Here is an 8,767-nt window from a genome sequence, read left to right as displayed (position 1 = left end):
CGCCGACGGTGGCGCCAGCGTTTCCAGTGGTGGGCCTCGAGGCCAATATAGGCAAGCAAAACTGAAAAATTTTGGGGGGGTGTTTGAACCCCCCCCACCCCCCCCCCCCCCCCCTGGCTACGCCCTTGTCGGTGGTGTTGACGCCGGCTCCGTGCACGAAGTGACGCTTGGAGGGCGGAATATTCAAAGAGCTGCGGACACCGACAACGGGCGCCAGTTAACGGTGAGTGTACTGCTTTCGTAGGTACTAATTATACAGCATTAGCTGGGCGTCTGCAGCAGCTCTGCGGAATCTGCCAGCCATTTCCAACAGTAGCCTGTGTCCGCGGGGCTGTTGCGGATGCCCAACTAAAGCTGTCAGTTAACGAGTTGCCACCGTTATGCGCGTTGCTGTACTAGCTCCCATAAAGCGAGCGATGCAAACAATTATCGAGGGTCATTTCTTGCTGATCACACGTCGTGTTTGCACTACTGAAGGTGCAAGATGTCGTTTTGAGATGCACTTTAGTCTACTCCATAATAACATTTCCATCGACCTTGAGTGTGCAGCGTGCTTCCACGCGTGGGAACGTGAAAAAAGAAAGCCTTTGTACAGAACGCTCAGACGCACTATATGTAATGTTTTCTGTTGGCTTAAAGACGGTAGTTTGAGGTGCAGATATAGTACGGTGGCTTCCAGAATGTACGTGGTAGTCATTCGAGTTGGACATGCCTCGCCGGTAAAGTGAAAAAGCTCTAGACTTTCGACGGCGCACGTTGTTGCGGCCGCCGGCGTGCACTCTTTTCCCTCGTTTCTGTTTGCTGTTTTCGTGGTTTGCATACACTGCGATGACGTTGGGCGCTATAACAGAATCGAGTGAGTGTACGTGATTGTGGGAGTTATGTGCGCTAATTCTAGCATATGACATGTCTGATCTCGACGTAGACGGCGTACGCACGCGCTGGGTGTCGTTCGGGCCCTAGTACTCGCATCTGTTTATCTGAGTATTTAAGGATGGGTTACGTTTGTAAAACATGCGTCAATAACCGCTCACGGCATACCCCTGGCTGCCGGAGGATGTGCTTTGTTGTTTTGTTGTTAGCCTTTATTATGTCTGTGTGAACCACTTATTGTGTAGGTTTTGCAAACCTTACCGCAATTTCATTTTCTCATCATAATATCACGTTCTGCTTTTCAGATACCGTTTTTCATGGTGCTCACGCTGGACAGGAGCGACAACATAGCAAGCCACAAGTCTGATGCCTCAAGCCGTCACCACTTTTTTATTTATTCTTAATCACAAGGAATAAATATGGAAACATGATGGCGATTTCTGCTGTTCATTTAGCAACATGGCACTGTGCACATCACAGTCGCACATTTTAGTTGGCTATACTCATAGAAGCATGTAAATGAGGAATACCCAAACTTCTTAATTGGAAATCGCAGACCATCTTTTCGCGCTTTCTATATAACTTTGCTGGAAAATATGTGTTGTTTTGACGAGTTTTATTAAAATAATGCTAAAACTGAATTATTCTTTTTTTACAGTCGCTGGGCAGAACGGCAAGTATTATTGGACTTGCTTAAAATGAATACTCCTCTATTTTCAACAGTAGTCGCGCAAAAGTAGAGCAAGGATCAAATGAGTAGCTTAAAATACTTGTGGAGTCGCTTGATGCTTCGGTGTGGGTCCCTTGACCCCCCTAGAAGCGTTACCGGCAAGAGTCGTCTGACTCCCTATAAGTGGTAACGTGATCCTCCGGATGAGAGTCTTTCCACTCTTCCTAGAGGGTCAGGGGACTCTCCTAAAGCGAGCCGACCCTGACCCACCAAGAGAGTCACCGTGACTAAAGAGAGTCCTATACGTGGCAAGTCAGAACTCTCCGAAAAGAGGCACGCATACTCTTTTTTTTTTCTTAGAGTGTACACTCTTAATCAGGTCCTGGTTAAATGCTGGCTATATCAAGGAAATCAGCCTAAAAATGTCCAGTTTCCTGGCTATATCTAGCACTTTAAGCGGGACTTGATTAAGAGTGTAGCATTGCAAGCTGTTTTTGATAACCATAGCAGCACTGAACGGCTATCCACCTAAAGAACATTTATGACGAACTAGACATTAGACTGGACTGGTACCACATTTTGGTGAGCTGTTCGGCCTCACCACGCTTCCTGTATGACACGATATGAAGAACTCTCGCTGTTCTACTACACTTTATGTTAACCGTCGAGTGTTTCCGCAGTAACGCTTGAGCGCTTATTGTCGCTATGTGATTGTACTATTGTGTCATTCGATTTGTGCCTTTTTAGTGCGGATTCTAATACTCATTTTAATAAATACCATGAAATAAAGAAAAAAATGCCTGGATTGCCGAGTGGTTACGATGCTCGCCTTTAGATCCTGGGAACGCGTGTTCGAATCCCGCCTCGCCGAGAATTTATCTGTTTTTTTTTGTCTTTCTATCTTTCTTTCCCTCTCTCGCTAGTCGTCTTCTCGCCCATCATGTTATTGCATTCCGCGCCGGAGAAGTCGGCGCACATGTTCAGGGAGCGAAGTAGAAGACGACGACGATGAAGGAGAGGATGAAGAGAGCGCGTGCCGGTTCATGATGATGATCATTTCTGTTCACGCGTCGAGGACCAACGGCGAGCTTAAACAGCTCCGTTGTTAAAACGCCAATTCCGCGCTCGTATTTGCGCTCGATCTCGTCCCTCGTGTGCAGCCTTGTATAGCCAAGCAATATCCAAGTAATGCTTAACTCCCATAAACATTGCTTAACTTTGATCCTGCTATGTTAATGCTCTTCGTCGCCTAGCTTTGCATTGCTTTGCATTACGTCGCTGAGGCTTTCCCTCAGCTCCGCTGGTCATTAGTGTTTTCGACAGTAAAGCCACGCCTAGCTTTTTTCTATCTGACACGGAGCACGCAATGTTTTCGGCCTTAATAACGTTTTCGCGTTGGCTAATCGCTCAGCCTGCTCGTTACGGTGTGCCTATTTTTAAACAGCGGGACTTGACGTATGCTGCAATTAGAGTTACTGTGTATGTCTCTCAAAGAGAACTAAGGTTGTGGCTCTGTGTGCCACGTTCCATTCCACTGCCATTTGCTGAGCGCATTCTCGTGGAACTGCAAGTTGCTGTATGTTATAAAGTTCTATGTTCTGTGCGCTCCAACGCCTTCATTTTTGGTCTCAGTTCAATCGCATTTGAGTTATGTCGGACACGTGCAACAGCTTTTGCTCGGGAGCACTTAGCGTTTTGTGCGAGTAGTTTAACATACTCTTGTGTTGTGCCTGTACTTGGGTCTCCAGTACGGCGGGGTTAAGTGCACTTTGCTGCAGTAGTCATAGCGAGAGCGGCAAGACATTTGAGTACACAACGTGCACACGGTGTGCCGTGACACGCCGACTGCAATGACTTCTGCGAATTGGACGCGACAAGCCAACTCCGGTGAAAGTTAAAAATAGCGACGTCAGCGAATGCCTGAAAAATGGCGAGCTTCTTCATGCTCGCTGAAGTATGCTGTTTAGTTGCAGTCGTTTTTCAGCTTCGTGCAATGAGAATAAAATAACGCAAGAGTCAACTCATGATATGCTTAGGTTTTCTTCTTTTTTTTGTCGCATTTACGATTGCTTTCGGGAAGTTCTGGTGCGTCACTGGAAATGATTGCGATTCTTGCAATGATGCCTGCGAAGCGTAACACATTCGTCATCACAGAAGCGCCTTTACAGAATCAATCAGAGAGGGCGTAAACGTTGTTTTAGCTTTCAATAGTTCGCCTTCAGGTTCAACAAAAAGGGGAAAAAACGTGTTTTTCGTTCTCCTAGTTTTAGTAGGGATATAAAAAAAATGTATTGATTGACATTTTGTCTCTGCTGCCATGATTGGCCAGCGAATCTGGTGAATATCACTGCAAACAGTATAGTTAATGAGTTCACCGTCTTGGCGGCGTTGGCGCTTGCGCTCGGCAAGTTCACTGAGCGGGAATTGTCTAATACTTGTGTAGCATCATAATAGTTCACCTCGTTTCTGCCTCTGTTCTTCCAGCTGTTTGTACACGTGTTACGGTTGTACACGTGTTGTGGCTCTGTGTGCCACGTGCCATTCCACTGCCATTTGCTGAGCGCATTCTCGTGGAACTTCAAGTTGCTGTATGTTATAAAGTTCTATGTTCTGTGCGCTCCAACGCCATGCATGCGCATGGTACTCATTTAATACCATGCATGCGCATGGTATTAAAGCAACTGACATGCATATATACAGTACACCGAGGTAGTCTTGAAAGAAGGGGAATTTATCAATGGGTCGTTTTCCTTAGGTACATTCTTAATGAAAACCAACAGACAGTGAAGCCAAACAAGGTATAGGGGACATTATTTGTAGTCTTCTAAGTGTACTGTAATAATTATGATGTAAATGTGACGAAATCAAAGTGGACGAAAACACAACTTACCGCCAGTAGGTACTAGGGACCGAACCTACAACCTTCGGATAACGCGTCCGATGCTCTACCAAATGAGCTACAGTGGCGATAGTCCTTCCGTCCACTTCATCGGGTATTTCTGTGCATGTAAAGCTGGGACTACTAGCCAGCGCCGCTCGTAGCTGTGACGGCGGGTGTGGAGCACACTTTTTTGCCAGCTGGAGTCACGTAATATATATCACCTGTTATTTTTACGAGCTGTCAGCTGACCAATAAGCTCTTGCATACTACGTGAAGGCATCAAGTCTGCCCGAATGAGATCCTCGCTATGAATGAATTTTCGAAAGATGAACTGGCGTAGTCTTGTATTAATGCGGCCTTCTTTGCAGCAAGGCTCAGCAGCAAGCCTGTGGTCGTTGTTGCTCTTTGATGAGCTGAAGGACGAATAACTACACCCAACGACAGCTTTATGTGGCTAGGCAGTCAAAGCTGCGTCGACAGAGCTTCTGTGCCAGTGCTATTAGGCCAACGAGCTCGAACGTTTTGCTGGCCCTATCGATGGTTTCAGTTATTTCTTCTATGAAATTACTTGCACGAATCAAGCAGTCTGTTTGAGCCCAGTGGAAGGAACTGTGATGACAGCGAGATAGACCTCGACGCGCAAGATATTCCAAAATAAATCGAATGCTATCGTAGATACTGAGGCGTCATCTGCTATATACATTTATTCTTACGAAACTGATTATATTCGCGGCGGTCAAAACCCCAAAATGCCGGCCCTGCATGTGATTGACTAATAGAATGGGCTGATTCCTTTACACGTTGCTTCTAGTTGCACAGTCGTGTTTGCACAGGCGGGCTCGCCGCACACAACTAGGTTGATGGCGTCGAAAAAGCCATCGCCTGCGTTCTGCCTCTCGCAGGGAGCCAGAGTTGTGCATAACTTTTCGACGCACCGCTCCTTTGCCAGTCGCTAATGAATAATAAATGGCTGGGTTTCACGTCTCAAAACCACACTATGATTTTCAGGGACGTCATAATAGAGGGCTCCGGAAACTTCGGCCACTTAGGGTACTTTAACGTGCACCTAAATCTAAGTACAGCCCTGTCCACCTTTGTGCATAGCGCGCGAGCAGCCAGCTTTGCCCGGTGGGGCAACACCTTGCGGCGGTTGCGGTGTCTAACGCAGTGTGCCCAGAAGAATTCGTGGCCTAATGCACATGCGAATCTTGCACGTTGCTTTAAACCAGAATTGACGTTGGTAAGCGCCTTTGTTTTGCCGGCTGTGCCCATTATAGCCGAGCTTATCATTTTTTGTAGGACCGCCAATCTCGGGGCAGCCAGAAAGTGCGCATCAGTTGTGTCAGTTGTTCAGAAAGAATCGTGTGTGTATTGTCAGCCCAAACGCGTCGCTCTTTGGGATCGATATACCGCAAGCGCCCTGAGGTCGAGTGCATATTCTGTTCGGCAGTGGCACTTTTCAATTGTTGCCACTCGTGCAAACAGATCTGCATGTCCCGTGGCGGGGCGACATCCACTGATAGTTCATTTTTGTCGAATTTCATTTCTGTTTGTTTTATCTTATGCTCATTTCAGTTAAAACCATGGAATTTCCGCTATCCTACTCCTTGACTTCACTGTCTGCTTGCATCAAATGACTAAAACCCTTACGAAGCTTGTCTGTATGTATATTACGTGATGCCGCTTGCAAAAGCTTTTGGAAACAGCGACACAGTAGACAACGAATAAAAGCACGCGTGATTATAAAGGCACGGAAAAGGGGGTTTTATATATCAGCAGAGTGAACTCGTATTGAATATTAATGCTTGTGTGTGGTTTATACTTCGTTTTAATTCGAACCATGGCAGAAGATACCTCCGACAGACATACTATACTGTAAACAGCGCCAAAACAGGACAGCGATTAACGGTACACAGGACACGACGTTGAATTCCGCCGTAATTTTATACCGTGGGTGCGAAAGATATAGCCCTCATTTTGAACTGCCTCCGATAGAACCAGCATCCACTTTGTGGGTACAGCCTTGACTCAGCTGAATGATCCGTGAATGACTAATGAATGGGTATTCGTAAGCTGATCTGAATTCATCGAATATGAGGACGCTAAGGCGGCGGTTTGTTGCGAACTATTTCTTTAGATGATGGGGGGGGGGGGGGGGGGAGAGGAGGGGGTGCATAAAATGGCGAGGAGAGAAGTTGTGCTTTGTGCAAGTGATACCACCAGTGCAAGTGCGTATCTGATCGCGATAACCGCCTTGATACCAGCAACTTGGCCATCTTCAGCGAGGCTGTCGTTTTCCAAGCACAACTGCGATTAGAACCAAAGATGTAAAATCAGTGGCGCATTTCGTAAATTGACGTCGGTATTCTCGGTTGGGTCACTATAGCTGATATAGTCACTTTGACAGCACTTCGCGCATTGTAGCATTGAAAGTGTCAGCCTCTATTCAGTCGGATAGCGTCCCTGGTGCTTTGCGATGACAGCGCTCGCTCAATTTAGGAGATGCAATTACACTCGGAAAGTTTCGCCTATATCACCAGGCGCGTTGATGTCTTTTTATGGTTGACAGCGTCCCTGTCACTGCGCGAAAGCAGCGCGCTTGACCTTTGCAGGCATCGCTGCTGACCGTAGACACTGAGGCATCCCTTGTCATCCACGCAAAACCTCGCGATAATTATTGCATCCACGGAAGTGGACAACAGAGAACGACGGACCTGTACGGACCGGAATTTATGGAATTTCCTCTTTCCGTTGCGTAAAATTTCTAACTGCGCACTTCGGGAGTCACTTGTGGTAACCCCCAACTGCGCAAGCAGAATAGTAAAATCAAGAAAAAAAAACATGGTTGATCCCTCCATCATAGGAATCGGAATAACACGAAAGTAAAACGTGCCCTTATAGAAGTAACTGAATGTTTACGGTACATTGATATAAGAGAACTTGCACAATGTATATTGATGTCTGGCAGCTATAGCACCGTTTAACGTGGATGCACCCACTTTCATGCTTGGTGGTACATCTCCATGCCGACGACTAACGTCCATGTTCAATGATTAAACAAACCCTTGTGGTAGCTGTAGTAGTTAGGGGTGAAAGCGTAATCAGAGAACGAGTTGTGATAGCCAGAAGAGCGTCGCGTATTGAACGCAGAATTTGGTCGCCATCCTGCAGGATTTTAAAACTTGATTGAACACCACGGCCGCACTAGAGGGAAACGCAAAGCGCGTCGTGCCGCCCCGGTAGCCCGGCCGCAATTTTTCTCGGAACGAACGCGTAGGCGGGGAACGCGGTGTTGCAGCCAGGTGAGGCAGGCGCGCGTCGCAGAGCTATTATTGGTATGATTAGCGATATGCTGTGAGCGAGGCCGACGCTTGCGTTAAGGTCGCCACCTCGCGGTGTGTTAAGGCACTGACAAAATTGCACTTCTGTTGAAAACGCGCCGAATGGGACGAACGTGTAACGCGTTGCAGGTACTAAATCGCGGAAGCCACAGTAATGACGAATTACTTTACTTTGCCGCTCCCAGAGGGCAACACCACCCCGCCGACCGGGAGAGTGGTAGATATAAAAGGCGCGTTTGTAAAGCCTCTAGAGTCTGAGACCGTGGCGCAGTGGATAGCGCGCCCTGTATCTGTTGTTGCGGGCCGAGCGGTCGTGGGTTCGATGCCCAGTGACAAAACTTTTTTTCTTTGCCATCTGATCGTGTACATTTTTTCGACGTCATTTCCGTGACGGAAATACGTCACTGAAGTCTTGGTGGACCCCGACATAAAACACTTTCGTGTTAAAAAGGCGGTTTTCCAAAATAAAACCACTTTATTCACTAAAAAAAGTCACAGTTTCGCCGCAAGGGCGAAGCAATGAATGCGATAGCAAGAAATTAATGCTATACGAAGTGAGGCTCGGCAATGGATACTCTTAGTTTGAACAGCGTTCCTGTTGCAAAGGCGGCCGAAGCAGCGAAGGAAACTAGCGTGCTTCAACTGTCGAGCTGTGACACTTGATAGTTCGCGCTCATCTTCTGTTTGTTCGTTTAGCGGCGTCCCTTCAGCTCGAGTGACTTTCGTACGCTCGGTAACATGAGCGCGGACATCACGGTGAAAGCGTGAAACATTCCTCTTCCCCTCACCGCGAGAAAACCGCGCGAGCAGACAACGGAAGGGCAATGTTCTCGCTGCGCAAATATAAGAAGCGAGCGAGCTCGACGACGACTTTTAAATGCGCCCGTCGCGCTGCTAGCGCCATCTCGCTGGTAATGAAGAAACGCTTATTATCGCCTGCCGTCTCTGAGTCCGTCCAGCGGTAAAGAGTATGTATATAACGCTCGCCGTTAGCTACGTGGA

The sequence above is a fragment of the Rhipicephalus sanguineus genome, chromosome 1 (assembly GCF_013339695.2).
Source record: "Rhipicephalus sanguineus isolate Rsan-2018 chromosome 1, BIME_Rsan_1.4, whole genome shotgun sequence".
Classification (NCBI taxonomy): Eukaryota; Metazoa; Arthropoda; class Arachnida; order Ixodida; family Ixodidae; genus Rhipicephalus; species Rhipicephalus sanguineus.
The sequence above is the reverse complement of the archived record's forward strand: the minus strand, read 5'-3'. Positions refer to the sequence as shown.